At 47.0% G+C, this 14,511-nt stretch overlaps 1 protein-coding gene across 5 annotated transcripts in view; it reads right to left on the bottom strand.

The window, feature by feature from the left end:
• Pecam1 (platelet and endothelial cell adhesion molecule 1) overlaps positions 1-14,511 on the bottom strand; it is a 93,313-nt gene that overhangs the window by 41,718 nt on the left and 37,084 nt on the right. The window lies entirely within an intron of this gene.

Consider the following 14,511-nt stretch of genomic DNA (forward strand, 5'->3'; position numbering starts at 1 on the left):
ACACACACGCCACACGCCCTACACACACACACATACCACATACACACAGCACATATCATACACACACACATATATGCCACACTACACACACACACACGCCACATGCCCTACACATACACACATACCACACACACACACACACACACACACGCCCTACACATACGCACACACATGCCACACACATACACACACCCACATATATACACCACACACACACACACACACACACACATACCATACACATATATACCACACCACACACACACACATGCCACACATACACACATACCACACACACATATATACCACACCACACACACACACAACACATATATACACCATACACACCACACACACACAACACATAAACATACCACACATACATACACACACCATACATATACCTCCCACCAGCCCCCCCAAAGTCTTTTTTAAAAAGGAGTTATTCCTTAAGTTGTTGTGGCCAGAAAGCATGCAGTACTGTGTTATTGCTTAATAAACAGTGACTCTCTGTCCTAAAGTCAGACATGCCCAGGAGTGTTCATGGTTCTAATTGTCCCTCTCTTCCCCCTCCTTTACCTCTTCTTTCCTTTCCTCCTCTTTTTTCTTCTTTGTCCCTCTCCCCCCAACACCGCTGTCTGTCCCAGAACTCACTCCGGAGACCAGGCTGGCCATGAACTCAGCCATCCACCTACCTCACCCCACCCCCGCCTCTACTTCCCGAGTGCTGAGATTAAAGGTGTGTGCCACCGCACTAGACTGCTGCTTCTGCCTTATTTTGTATCTCTATTTTCTTAACATTTAAAATGCTTTCTCTAGTAACTGTTCTCAAGACCCTGTGGAAAAATACAGATCACAGCACACAAAATTAAGGCACAGTATTGGTCAGATGTGGGGGCTAACATCTGTAAGCCCCAGCATTGGAAGGCTAAAGCAGGAAGATTGCTATGAGCTCAAGGCCAGCCCAGGACCCAGAGGGAGATTGTGTCTTAAGTTTAAAAAATTAAATGAGAGACAGCTATAGGATTATAGCAAATTCAAGGCCAACCTAGGTTACACAGTGTATCTCAGGCAAGCCAGTGAAGTTCTAAACTCTCAGATAGACAGACACATAGATGTGTTGGGGGGTGGGGGGAGGACTGGGGATGCATTTCAGGGATTGGGTGCTTGCCTAGCATGTAAAATGGCCTGGGTTCAATTCCTAGCACCACAATCAAAAGTGGGTATTGAGGCTGGACACATAGCTCAGAGATAGTGTACGTATGCTGTGGTTTTAGAAAACACCTTAGGGACAAAAAAAACAAAACAGAAAAACAACAACAACAAAAAAAGCTTTAAAAGGACAGTCATTACCTGAAATAGATGTATGTAGGTAAAAACAATAAAACTCTCTGTGTTGTGGCCAGCAGATGTTTGTCATTTAGTGACCTCAGAGCGTGAGACGTAAAACCACGACAGGAAGTTTGGTAAGGTAGAGCAGGTTGAGACCCGAAGACTCACACGCATGAGACGTAGGTGACTCCTGGCCTGGAACATGAGCCAGCTCCTCACAGAAAAGGAGCCTGTCCTACTGTCACCTAGGCTCAAAATAGAATTCTCTATGCTTAGGAAGTACCTAGAGGCTCAGAGGGCTTAGCCAGTGAGCTTCCCTTCCCAGACATTCCTCCCTGTAAAAGGTATTTAATCTCAAGTGCACCCTGTTATGTATCTTTTTGTGTGTGTGTATGTGTGTGCCATGAACAAACAATAAACCATTTAGAACCCATCAAGATCCAACGTGGGGAGCCATGGAGAAGACATTCAACTACAAAAGCACAACTTAATTGTATCACAGAAGGCCAACTACCACCAAGCCTGCCTCTGACAAGCTAAGGACAATCATGGCTGGGACAAGCCAGAGCTCACCCCCGCTGGACACTGTCCCCAGCCCGAGGGCCCCTGATTCAGTTCTCAGCTCCTCCTCGATTCCCCATGGTGCCCGATGTCCAAGAGCCAGAAAACCCTTCAGCCCCTGCCTGCCTCGGGGATAGAACCAGCTCTGGCTTTCCCACATTTAAGACTGCTTCCCACCCCAGAACCATGTCTCTGCGCTTCCCTACAACCCCGCCCTGGCATTGGAATGGGATAAGCTCAGTCAAATTCCCCATGTTTCACCTCCCTAAACAGGGAGTGGCCAAAGGCAGGGAACACTCGAACCCATATCAGAGGTGGCACCAGCTGGGGAAGACTTGAAGCCGATTTTATTGTATTTTTTTTAGGCAGAGTTTGATGTAGCCTAGCACTTCCTCTAGCTCATTATAGAGCTGAGGAGAGCTGAACAGTGGTTCTCATCCTTCGACTTCAATACAGTTCTTCATGCTGTGGTGACCCACCCTCACAAACACTGTAAAATTACTTCCCTTATTATTTCATAACTGTAATTTTGCTGTTATAAATCTTTTTTTTAAGATTTATTTATTTATTATATGTAAGTACACTGTAGCTCTCTTCAGACACTCCAGAAGAAGGTGTCAGATCTCATTATGGATGGTTATGAGCCACCATGTAGTTGCTGGGATTTGAACTCGGGACCTTCAGAAAAGTAGTCAGTGCTCTTAACCGTTGAGCCATCTCTCCAGCCCCATACTGTTATGAATCTTAATGTACATATCTGATATATGACCTCTGAGGGGGGTCTCTCTCACCCCACCGCTTGAGAACCAGTGTCCTAAATGATGGGATGGAGGCATGCGTCACTAGGCCAGGTTTACAGACACGGGTGAAAGCTTACACCCTTACACACAAAATAAACAAGCCTAAAAAATAAATCTAGAGTCAATTTTATTTTTAGATAATTTAAAGCTGAGCATAGTGACTGACTCACACCTGTAATCCCACAGTAGGAAACGGAGGCAGGAGGTTCCCTGTGAGCACAAAGCACACATGCACACATAAAAAAACTTAAACCGGAGCTCCTCTTACGCAAGAGGTAGCATGCTACATACCACACATAGGGTGACTGAAACCTTCAAGCCTAGCAGTTGGCCGGGGTAAACCCAAAATGTATGTGGCTATGAGAAATTCAAAGACCAGAGATGGTGGAAGATACATAGTGTTTTGAATGAAAATGGGTGGGCTGGTGAGATGGCTCAGTGGGTAAGAGCACCAACTGCTCTTCCAAAGGTCCTGAGTTCAAATCCCAGCAACCACATGGTGGCTCACAACCACCCATAATGAGACATGATGCCCCTTTTCTGGTGTGTCTGAAGTTAGCTACAGTGTACTTACTTATAATAATAAATAAATCTTAAAAAAAAAGACAAATTTAAAAAAAGAAAAGAAAGTGGGTCCTATAAGCTATTAGGAAATGGCACCATTGAGAGTGAGGCCTCGCTGGAGTAGGTAGTGGGGTCACAAAGCTACCTGAACATGTTGGCCCAGACCAGGAGGAAGCAGTCCTTCTCCTGATGGTCTCGGGATGAGATCTTTGGGGTTTGGACGGGTTTTGACCCCACTATTGCTCCGGAACAGTTCAGCAGGTTGCTTGGCTTTCCTGGCCCCACAGTGGGTGAGGGTTTGTTAGAGGAGGTGTGTCACTGGGGGTGGGGGGAGGCTTTGAGGTCTCTGATGCTCAAGGCAAGCCCAGTGGCTCACTCTCTCTTCTTAAGGCCAGTGGATCCAGATGTAGAACCCTCAGCTACCTGTTCAGCACCATGGTCTACCTGCATGCAGCCATGCTTCCTGCCATGATGATAATGGACCAAACTTCTGATTTGTAAGCCAACCCCAATTGAATGTTTTCCTTCATACAAGTTGTGGTGGTCTTGGTGTCTCATTGCAGTGATAAACTCTAACTAAGACAGGTATAGAGAAGTTGTGTCAGCTAAACACAGCTTAGACAAGGCTCTCTAAAAGTTCAGTTCCTACCTGGTGAAAGGAAAATATCCATAGGCCATGACCACCACATATGTTACCTGGTGGTCTAAATCACCACACTGACAAACCAGGAAAGACATCGAGGAATCGTGATTACACAACCTTGCCACATCCTCACCAACTGCGCCAGATTGACTGAGGAGAGGCATCTGGGCTGAATTTTGTCCCCTAACTAGATCCATGAATTAAATCCTAACCTCCAGTCTTGTCGAATGTGACTATGTGGATTTCAAGCTTCTACTGAAACCATTAAATTAAATTAAAATGAGGCCTGTGTTGTGGACTCTACATCCGATAGGTCTGTGTTCCTGTCTTACGATCACAGATCCCATGTGAAGATGTGGCTGAGGCAAGGGTATTGCTGTGAATTTGATGTGACCAGTCTGGCTATGTACTACATCCTATCTTTAAAAAGGAAAGGAAACAGGGCAGTCATCCAGGACCGGGAGGGACCTCAGAAGCCAGACTTGTCAGGCACTTTGATCTTAGATTTCTAGCCTTCTGAGAAGCAATACACTTCAGTCTGTAGCGTTTGCTATGTTAGCCTAAACAGACTAACAAGGATGTAGCTACACCTGGCCACTCATGCACATGAATGTAGCACTCAGAAGACTGTAGCAAGATTATTACTATGAACTCAAGGGCTTGAGCTACAAAATAAAACCCTGCCTGGCCTGGGACATAGTTGATAGAGTGCTTCCTTAGCATCCAGGATGAAGCCCTTGGTACAATCCCCAGCACGACATTTAAAAAGAAAAAGGCCAGTGAGATGGCTCATCAGGTAAAGGCGTCTACCGTCCAGCCTGACGACCTGAGTTCAATCCCTGCAACCCAGTGGTGGAACAAGTGGTGCTACGTCATCAAGTTATCCTCTGACCTTAATATGTGTGGAATGGCTGTCCTCCTCCAAATGAGTTTTTTAAAAAGTATAAAGAAGAAGCTAACACCCTGTCTACACACAGAGACACAGACACATAGACACACACACAAATAGCTTGACACAGTGGTAAACAAATGAACAGGCCCCACCCCCCAACAAACAAAACCCAACAATCACACAAAGTTGTCTTATAGAGGCACAGAGGGGATGATTCTATTTGCTTGTCATGTGTGAGCCCTGGGTTCAACTCCAGCACCAGGAAAAGAGATAGAAGAAAATAAAACCTGAGAGCTGGCATCCCAGCACTAGGCAAGCTAGGCCAGTGAACACAACTGACTCATTTCTCTACTCTGAATCCTCATAAGCTAGCAACGGACTTCGTTTGTTTCCCGTTTGGGTTCAAAAGTTCTCCAATTTCAATGGACTACTTGTGAGGTGGAGGAGAGAAGATCAGGAGGAGTTCAAGGTCAGCAGTGGGCTATGTTGCAAGTCTGAGGCTAACTTGGCCTATATATTGAGACCCTGTCTCAACAAACAAACAAACAAGCAAACAACCCCAAGCCCTAAAAAACAAACAACGACAAAAAACACATAAAGCAGGGGTTAGGGCTCTGTGGGAGAAGTTGTAGGCCAGTCAGGGCTATAGAATGAGTCCCTGGTTTTTGTTTTGTTTTTTATAGAATAACTTACTGGAGGTCCCACACGTAGCAACTTGTCAAAGCAGAGATGGCTATCCATGCCCTGTCTGCTTCTTTGGGATGGTTTTGGGGTTTAGGTTCTCCAAAAGGTTGCATGAATATAAACAGGGAAAGATGAAATTATACTGTACTATTCCCCATGAATTTTCATGCACACATAAAATAGAGAAATTCAGAAATGACCCAGTATAAATGTAAAGTGAGACATTCTCAAGATCTGACCTCTTGCCAGGAAGCGAATGGCCACAGGCCACCTCTGCAGTGGGCAGGGCCCACGGTCCTTAGCTGTGGGTCCCACTCAGCCCAGGCTCGCATCCCTGTCTGTAGTGAAGGATCACCCAGAGTTTTTTTATCCTCCTGGCTTCCAGGCAGGGACTACCACACTCAGTTTACGGGATGCTGAGGAGTGAACCTATAACTCTGAGAGTAGCACACTAGGCAAACATTACGTCCACCGGAGACACAGCATCGTTTTTTTTAGCACCGGGAAAAATACCTGGGAAATGATACCTGGAGTCTATCTGTCACAGAATAAATGGGAGTTTTAAAGCTTCACCTCTTCTCTGTTTCTAGAAATTTATTTCATGCAGAATGATTTGCAACAACACAATATCCAAACTGGGGGGTGTAGATCAGCAGCAGACCACACGCCTAGCATGCTCGATCCCCAGGACTGCTAGAAATAAGTAAACCAATAAGTTCTTTAAGCTCCCAGATCTGTTCATACTGTGTAGGCTTCACCCTAGTTATGGGCTACTGTATAGACAGCATCCCGAACAAGCTGCCTTTAGCTAGGTCGGGTTAAGAGTTGTCATTATTATTATTACGATTTGATTTTTGAGACAGAGTTTCACTGTGTATACCTGGCTACCCTAGAACTCACTCTGCAGACCAGACTGGCTTCCAACTCAGAGATCTGGCTGCCTTTGTCCCCTGAGTGCTGGGATTAAAGTTGTGCGCCACTAAGCCTGGCTCTTTGGAAGTTGTTGGTTTGTTTGTTTTTAACTCCTGTAGTCTTTCTGCTTCTAGTTGTCGAAACGAGAATGCTAACACATCTGCATTTCTTCGGAATTTTTTTTTTTCTTGGTGCTAGGAAATCAAAATTAGTGCCCTTCGAATGCTAGGCAAGCACTCTGCCGTGGAACCACACCTTTCCCAGCACCACTCCCCTACCTCCATATTTTTATCTTGGATGGTGACTGAGGCAAGGCACCCATGGTAATAAAGAAGGCTGGAGCTCATGTAATCCCTTCTCTCCTTCATACTCCAGGACAACTATAGGAAACACTACAGGGGCCTCTCCAGGCCAGGCACTGTCCCCAGTGCTGAGTGGGTCAGTGACACCCCCCAAACCTCATAATAGATGCAAAAAAATTAAGTTCAAACAAAACATTACATACATACCATTCATATTATTGTTCCTTCTGCTGTTCGTTTTTATCATGTGTATGAGTGTATTCTGCATATGGGTTTATGTACATTAATACAGTGTCCAAGGAGGTTAGAAAGGGGTGCCCGGTTCCCTGGAGCGAGTTATTGGTTAAGGGCAGTTGTGAGCTGCCCAGCATGGATGCTGGGCATCCTTCCTCTCAAAAGCAGGAAGAACTCTTAACTCTTTTGCCATCCCTATCTTCCCTTCCCTTCCCGCCTTTAAGAGTCAATCCAACCAGGCCAGTTAATCAGCTGGAATCCCAGGAATGCTTCCCCAAAGGGAATTCTGTTCCACCTAAATAAAGACAAGCTAGAAGGAACTTTTCTTTCTTTGGAAGGAAGTCTCCTGCCTTCAGGCAGCTGTGAGCAGCTATTTCAAGCATCCCATACCGTGGCCCTTGTCATTTCCCTTCTTTTCTATTTCCTCTCTCCCCCCCCACCCCCCGATAGTGATCAGAGTCTGGGGGTGGGGGGATACCCTGAGCAGTCTCTAAGACCCACGCTCACACACCCTGCCAAGATGCTGTCCACTACCCTCCATTGCAAAAGGCATGGCTTTCTCTCTCCTTTATTTCCCTTAAGTTGTATAACTTGACTGCTCTGCTGTTTTTCTCAAACTCTAGCTGTCCTCCAGGTTTAACTAAAATTAAATAAAATCCTCAATTAAAGCACCAAGTGTGGCATTTTGTTGTTCTTTTTGAGACAGGGACTCACTATGCAGCCCTGGCTGGCTTGGAACTCAGTAGGTAGATCAGGCTGGCCTCAAATTCACAGAAATCCACCTGTTTCTGCCTCTTGAGTACTGGGGTTAAGAGGTGTGCCACCACACTTGCCCACTTGGCATGTATGACTCTTTTTTTTTTTTTTAAGATTTATTTATTTTATGTGTATGAGTACTCTGTAGCTGTCTTCAGACACACCAGAAGAGGGCACCAGATCCCATTACAGATAGTTGTGAGCCACCATGTGGTTGCTGGGAATTGAACTCAGGATCTCTGGATGAATAGTCAAGTGCTCTTAACTACTACTGAGCCATCTCTCCAGCCCATGTGTGGCTTTTGTAAGGAGGGTGGTGTCAACACGGATGAGTTCTCTAACACACATCCACTTGTGTAACACGCACCTGGATCACTGGAAAGAACATCATTCATGTCGACACCCAGCCAGAGGAGAATCAAAGAACGGAAGAGGGGGAAACATTGCAGAAAACTCAAGGAGCCAGATGCCGTGGCACATACCTCTAATTCTAGTGCTCAGGAAGCAGAGGAAAAAGAACTGCCGAGAGTTCGAGGCCACTCTGGTCTATAATACTTCACTTCAGTAGGATTATGAAGTGAAACCCTGCCTCAAGGGGAGATAAGGGTGCGGGACAAGAGAAATGACTTGGTGATTAGGAGCACTTGTTCTTGCAGAACTAGGGTTCCATGCACCCACACCGCAGCTCACGGCCATCTAATACACATACACATGAAAAATAAATAAATAAAAGTAAAAATAGGACTGCTGAGACAGCTTAGCAAGCAAAGGATACTTACTGCCATGCCTGAGTTTGGGGATCCCAGGGCCCACATGGTAGGAAAGAATTAACTCCTGCAAGTTGCCCTCTGACCTTTAAAAGGGAATCATGGAGTGCCCACAAAGCTCAGGCACACACACTAAATAAAAACGCATTAAACATTTAAAACAGAGAAAGTTTCCCAAATGAGCCAGGCCCAGCCCAGCTTCTCACCCTAACAGAGAACATAACCAGCTTCGATATCGTGGCAGCCGCTCTGCCCTAGACAGACCCCAAAACAACCCTCGGCCCTGCTTGTCACGTCTCCCACATTACACCGGGGTATCACAGGACTGTCTACCCCAGTGGAGCCAGGACGCTCCTTCTGATGTTAGTTACAGATGTGTGCACAGCTTCCATCTAGTCAAGCCCTCTCCTCCAGGACCTCAGCCCTGCACCAACAGTCACGTCCCACGAGAGCAGCTAAGAAGGAGGAGGTGTCCTCAGGATGGAGAACCGAAGCCTCCAGTGAAGCCACAAGAGTCAGCTTGAAAGCAGATGCCCAGGTTTAGACAGCCTTCATGGAATAACTCTGACCTTGACCAAAAGGGTCTGTCATCACATGAGACCCTGAGCCAGAGTTACCCTCAAGACTGTGTGAGGTGCTCAAAGGACACTACTACTTTCAGCCAGTCTTGGAAATAATTCAAGGTTTTTGGGTTTTTGTTTTTTGGTTTTTTTTTTTTTTCAGTTTTTGGAGACAGGGTTTCTCTGTGTAGCCCTGGCTGTCCTGGAACTCACTCTGTAGACCAGGCTGGCCTCGAACCCAGAAATCCACCTGCCTCTGCCTCCCAAGTGCTGGGACCAAAGGCATGCGCCACCACTGCCTGGCTTTTTTTTTTTTTTTAAATATTTGTTTATTTTAAGACAATCTTGCTATGTAGCTCAGGCTATCCTTAAACTCTTCACACTCCTGCCTTGGTTTCCCAAGTACTGGGACTACAGAGTGAGCTGGCACACTCCTCTTCCAGCCTCTTTCATTTTCTGTTAACACAAAACACTGAGTTTGGCTGGGCAGTCCCTCTGTAATCTTGGCCACCCTAGAAAGTCCAGCGTCCTAGATTCAGCTCTCTAAGTAAGTACAGCAATGGGGGTGTGCTTTGTCTGTTTGAGACAGGGTTTCTCTGTGTAGCTCTGGCTGTCCTAGAACAGCTCTATAGAGCACACTGTCCATGAACCCACTATGTAGCCAAGAATTAGCTTGGGTTTTGAACTTTATGATTTTCCTGTCTCTATCTCCTGGGTCCTAGGGTCATAGGCATGAACCACCATGTGTGGTTTAGGCAGTGTTAGGGATCAAAACCAGGGCTCCTTCGCACATGCCGGGTGAATTCTGAGGAGCATCCCCAGTCTTACTCATTGGTCTTTGATGTTGCAAAATCAAGCAAACAAACAAAAAAAAATAATACACCCAGCAGATCTCGAGAACTCTCCATGTCTATGAAACAGAATTTTTACTCCTCTCTATAAGTAGCCCCCCCCCCCCCCAAGAAGCACATTTGAACTGCTGCACAGAACTCTCACAAAGTACACAGGACAGTTAACTATCCATAGCCTGGGGAACCGAGGCTCTAGGCGGTGTGCATGGTGTTGGAAGTGTCCCACGGACTTCCTGTTATGCACAACTGTATTTTCTGGAAGGTCCTCCGCTTCTTCCACAGTCCTCATTAAGCCTCAGACTGTTCACTCAAAACAATTAATGGCGAACAGAGCACAGAACTGCCTAAAGAGAGACGGGTCTACAAAGGGAGTGCCAGGACATTCAGGGCTACACAGAGAAACCCTGTCTGGGGGCGAGGAGGGGTTGGCACAATGCTAAACACTAAAGGTTTAGTGATGGGGCTTCCTTCCCAAATCAAGGTCCACTTAGCAAGACACTTCCCCCGTCTCCCCCCAGCCACCTGGCTCTCAACCTGGAAATGACTCAGAGCTATGGGGGAGGGGAGGAGGACCTTACCCACTATTGGCAGGAAAATTACAGAGCTCCTTGGAAGCATGAATCTCTGAGGCACTTCCTTGTTATCACAGGACATGCTGGTCCTTTTGCCCTGGAGACTCTTAAACACCTCCATTTTCACTTCAAGTTCTCAGCCATGTGACATTTATCCAACTATTGTGCCCCATACTGGGTGTGTGGGGTAAATCAGAAATGACCCCTGCCGTCTGAGAGTGCAAGGCTGGTGGATAACTGTCTATAGTTCAGTCGTGTCAATGATGCAGAGAGGAAGAGATTGCCCGAGAGAGGGCAAGGACAATGTGTTGGATGTGCCCCAGGATTGAGTCTGCTGGGCCAGCGGCGGGCCAGCTGTTGGGTGTTCCAGAACGGCATGTATCAGGAACAGGAGCATACGACACCCATGCATTCTGGGCACGGCCAGTTCCGGGAGCAGAGTGTGGGAAAGGGGTCAGGTGGGTCAGGATGGTAATGCCAGAAGGAACTGGAGTTCTGGAAATATCACCGTGCCCTCAGACTCCATGCCAGTGAGTAGCCAGGGGCGGTTCAGATCGAAGTGGTGGAGGCGGGCAAGCAGGTAGGCTGAGCAAAGGGCATACAAGACTCTCAGCGGAACGAAAGGGCTTCGTTTCTAGAGTGATGGAAACCTTCTAGAACTATACAAGGCTGTAAGTGCTCTGAATGTCACTAATACATTTTAAAGGCAGGCAAAGTGGCGCACACCTTTACTCCCAGCACTGAGAAGGCAGAGGCAGGCAGATCTTTGAGTTCAAGGCCAGCCTGGTTTACAGAGTGAATACCAGGATAGCCAGGGCTACATAGTGAGACCTTGCCTCAAAAATAAACAAATGAATACAAATTTAAAAAATTTGAGAGCTGGAGAGATAGCTCAGCATATAAGAGCACCAACTGCTCTTCTAAAGGTCCTGAGTTCAAATCTCAGCAACCACATGGTGGCTCACAACCATCTGTAATGAGATTGGATGCCCTCTTCTGGTGTGTCTGAAGACATCTACAGTGTACTTACATAAGTAATAAATAAATAAATCTTAAAAAAAAAAAAAAGAAAGAAAGAAAGGGCAGTGGTGGCGCACGCCTTTAATCCCAGAACTTGGGAGGCAGAGGCAGGGAGAGCTCTGAGCTCAAGGCCAGCCTGGTCTACAGAATGAGTTCCAGGACAGCCCGGGCTGTCCTGTCTCGAAACCCTGTCTCGAAAAACCAACAAAACAAACAAAACAACAACAACAAAAATAAATAAATAAATTTTAGATTACATTTTACCATAATTTTTTAATGCCTAATTTGATTGACTATAGGACCTGAAAAATAGAAGACAGTTTCCTGGCGACTGATGTCAGGTAAAAGAGTGAAAAACAAAGCCTTGCTTCTGAGGTGAAATCTGAAGGCCAGGCAGATAAATATACGGTAGGCCCAGGGGAAAGACCAGTATGACGGAGAACCAGACAGCATGCTGAAGAGGGAGATTGGCTGTGGAGAGACTGTAACTAGAAAGCTCCAGAAACAGGAAAGGGGCTGGGCAGAACCAGTCTCCCCTGGGGGCAAGGGAAGAGGGTTTACGAGGGAGGGGAAACAGAAGGAAATCTTAGGTCAAGAGAAGCCTGATCCCAATATGCTCTTTAGTCAAGGGCAGCAAAAGTTACAGGATGGAAAGAAAAGGGTTGGCATCAGGAGGTCTTTGGTGGAGTTGAGATTCCAGGCAGGGAGGCCATGACCAGAGGAAGCAGAGGTTGGCCATTCTAAACTAGCCTCAAAGTTCCACTGAGAATGGAAGCAACTGGGGGACGGGGTATGAGTCCTTGTGGTGAAGGAGGGATAGGCTCAGGCCCAGGTGGCCCAGCAGGGGCCTGGGCAGCCTGAGGGAATGAGCCTGTGCTCTGACACCAGGCAGGAGCCAGCAGGATGGGTGGGAAGGCAGATTAGCCGGCCGCCAGGACTAAGCGGGAAGTCCAGGGAGTTCCCTCCAGGCAGAGACAAGCTGAGGAAAAAGCCTGAGAAAAAGGTCAAGATTGGCCAGAACCTGACTTGCAGAGTGGGGGAAATAAACTAGAAAAACTGTAAAACCTACATTTCACATACTCCACTTGGGTGGCCTTCAAAACAAGACACTGGCTTACTCACCCCTAGGTTTGACCCTGCATAGCCAGGTCTCAGGTTGCCTGGATGGTAAAAAAATGTAGCAAGGATCAGAGGGGTCAGCAGGCACGTCACTAGGCCTACCTATGCAAGAAGGAAATGGCTCTCTAAACTAATCAAGAGGCCCTTCCCATCTCAAAGACAGGCAGCAATTCTTTTGTTCTTGTCTGTACAGGGATGCCCTCCTTTGAAGGTGACCACCAAAGTACCACTGACTGGGTTTCTTTTGCTTTTCTTCCTTCCTTCCTTCCTCCTTCTCCCTTCTCTTCCCCCTCTTTTTCCCCTTCCTCCTCCTCCTCCTCCTCCTTCTGTTCCTCCTCCTCCTCCTCCTCTTCCTCCTTCTTCTCTTCCTCCTCCTCCTTGTTCTTCTTTTTAAGCAGGGTTTCTCTGTATGTAACCCCGGCCATCCTAGAATGTCCCTCTTTCAACCAGGCTGGCCTTGAGCTCAGAGCTCTCCCTGCCTCTGCCTTCCAAGTGCTGGGATTACAGGAGGGCACCACCACCCCCATCCCCACCCGCACCATCCTGCCATTGTTTTGTTTCTTGAGACAAGATCTCAAGTATCAACATTTGACCTCCTGCCCCACTTCCTGAGGTTGGGAATAATAAGGCCGGTACCACAGAGCCTGGCATACGCAGTGTGGAGGAAGAGACCCGGGGTCTTGTGTAAGTTTCCTTCGGCTGCCCTTCCTGGAGAGATAATGAGTCTTCTCTGGGAACGCAAGAAAGGGACCGGCTAGTATAAAGCTTGTCTCTTAACGTTCCCTGTGGGGTTGTATAGTATTCCCTCCTGACTTTGTTCTGGATCTTGCTGTGTATTGAGTTTTACTGCGGCCCCTTGGGCAGACCCCCCTCTAAAGTAAACTAGTTGATGCCTTTCTTCACTGTCCATTTGTCAGCTCGAAGAGAAATCTGAACCCTAAACCCCTAAAAGCAGGTCAGGTGACCGCTGAAGGGGGACCCCATTCCATCCAACTCACCCTCTTTTTGCCACTCTGGACATTGTTTTGGGGACTCAGAACTAGAAACGGCTGGCCTGAGCCTTTTCTACATCAGTTAACCTCTCTGCCTCGCCTGCTCTCAGAAAACCTCAGAGGAACTTAGGGATCATCCTTCAGGACCAACTAGATTCTTTGCAGAGCTGACTAGATCTGACTAGAGATAAGGATGGGATCTGTGTCCTCAGAACAAGGCTGCCACCGCACCAACAAATCCTAACTGGTTTGAGATGAGTGGGGCCCAAAGATATGGAGCCCAGACAAACAATCAACCACAAGCCTTCTCCTAGGTATGGGCTTTTAGTTCCCTCGCACTCTGGCTCCTCCCTGAGGACTCCTCCTCATTCTCAAACTCACACTGTTACTCTGTCTTTAAAGTGTGTTACCCTCGGAACCTCCCCTCTGTACCAAAACAAGGTGTTCTAGGTAAGCCTTTCCAATGGCCCACACCCTACCTACGGCAAGCGATAGGGCTCTAACAGGCACAACACCAACAAACGACCAATCAGATTAAGGAAGACTTGATCCTGGCACAACAAACTATAGTCACCCTTCAACATCAAATAGATTCCCTGGCTGTAGTGTCCTCCAAAGCTGCAGACGACTAGACTTAATGATGCCCCCCAAAGCGAGGCATCTGTGCTGCTTCTAAGCAAGCCAACATGGTCTACTACGGGGAACATGCTAAACAATTCCTAGAAAGACTCCAACAGAGAGAAGGGTAGACAGTATCTTCTGCAAGGATACACGGACTTCTTGGGGCCACGGATCACCCCTTGGCAGATCTGATCACTATGGTTGTACAAACTTTGCTCTTTGGTCTCTGCCGTTTTAACTGTCTCACCAAGTTCTTTTAAAAGGTCACTTAGTTCTTCATGGCTAAAAACTACTAGCCACTATCTCACCTGGAAGAGACCTCAGCATGC

This window comes from Mastomys coucha, unplaced genomic scaffold (assembly GCF_008632895.1).
Source record: "Mastomys coucha isolate ucsf_1 unplaced genomic scaffold, UCSF_Mcou_1 pScaffold5, whole genome shotgun sequence".
NCBI classification, from domain to species: Eukaryota; Metazoa; Chordata; class Mammalia; order Rodentia; family Muridae; genus Mastomys; species Mastomys coucha.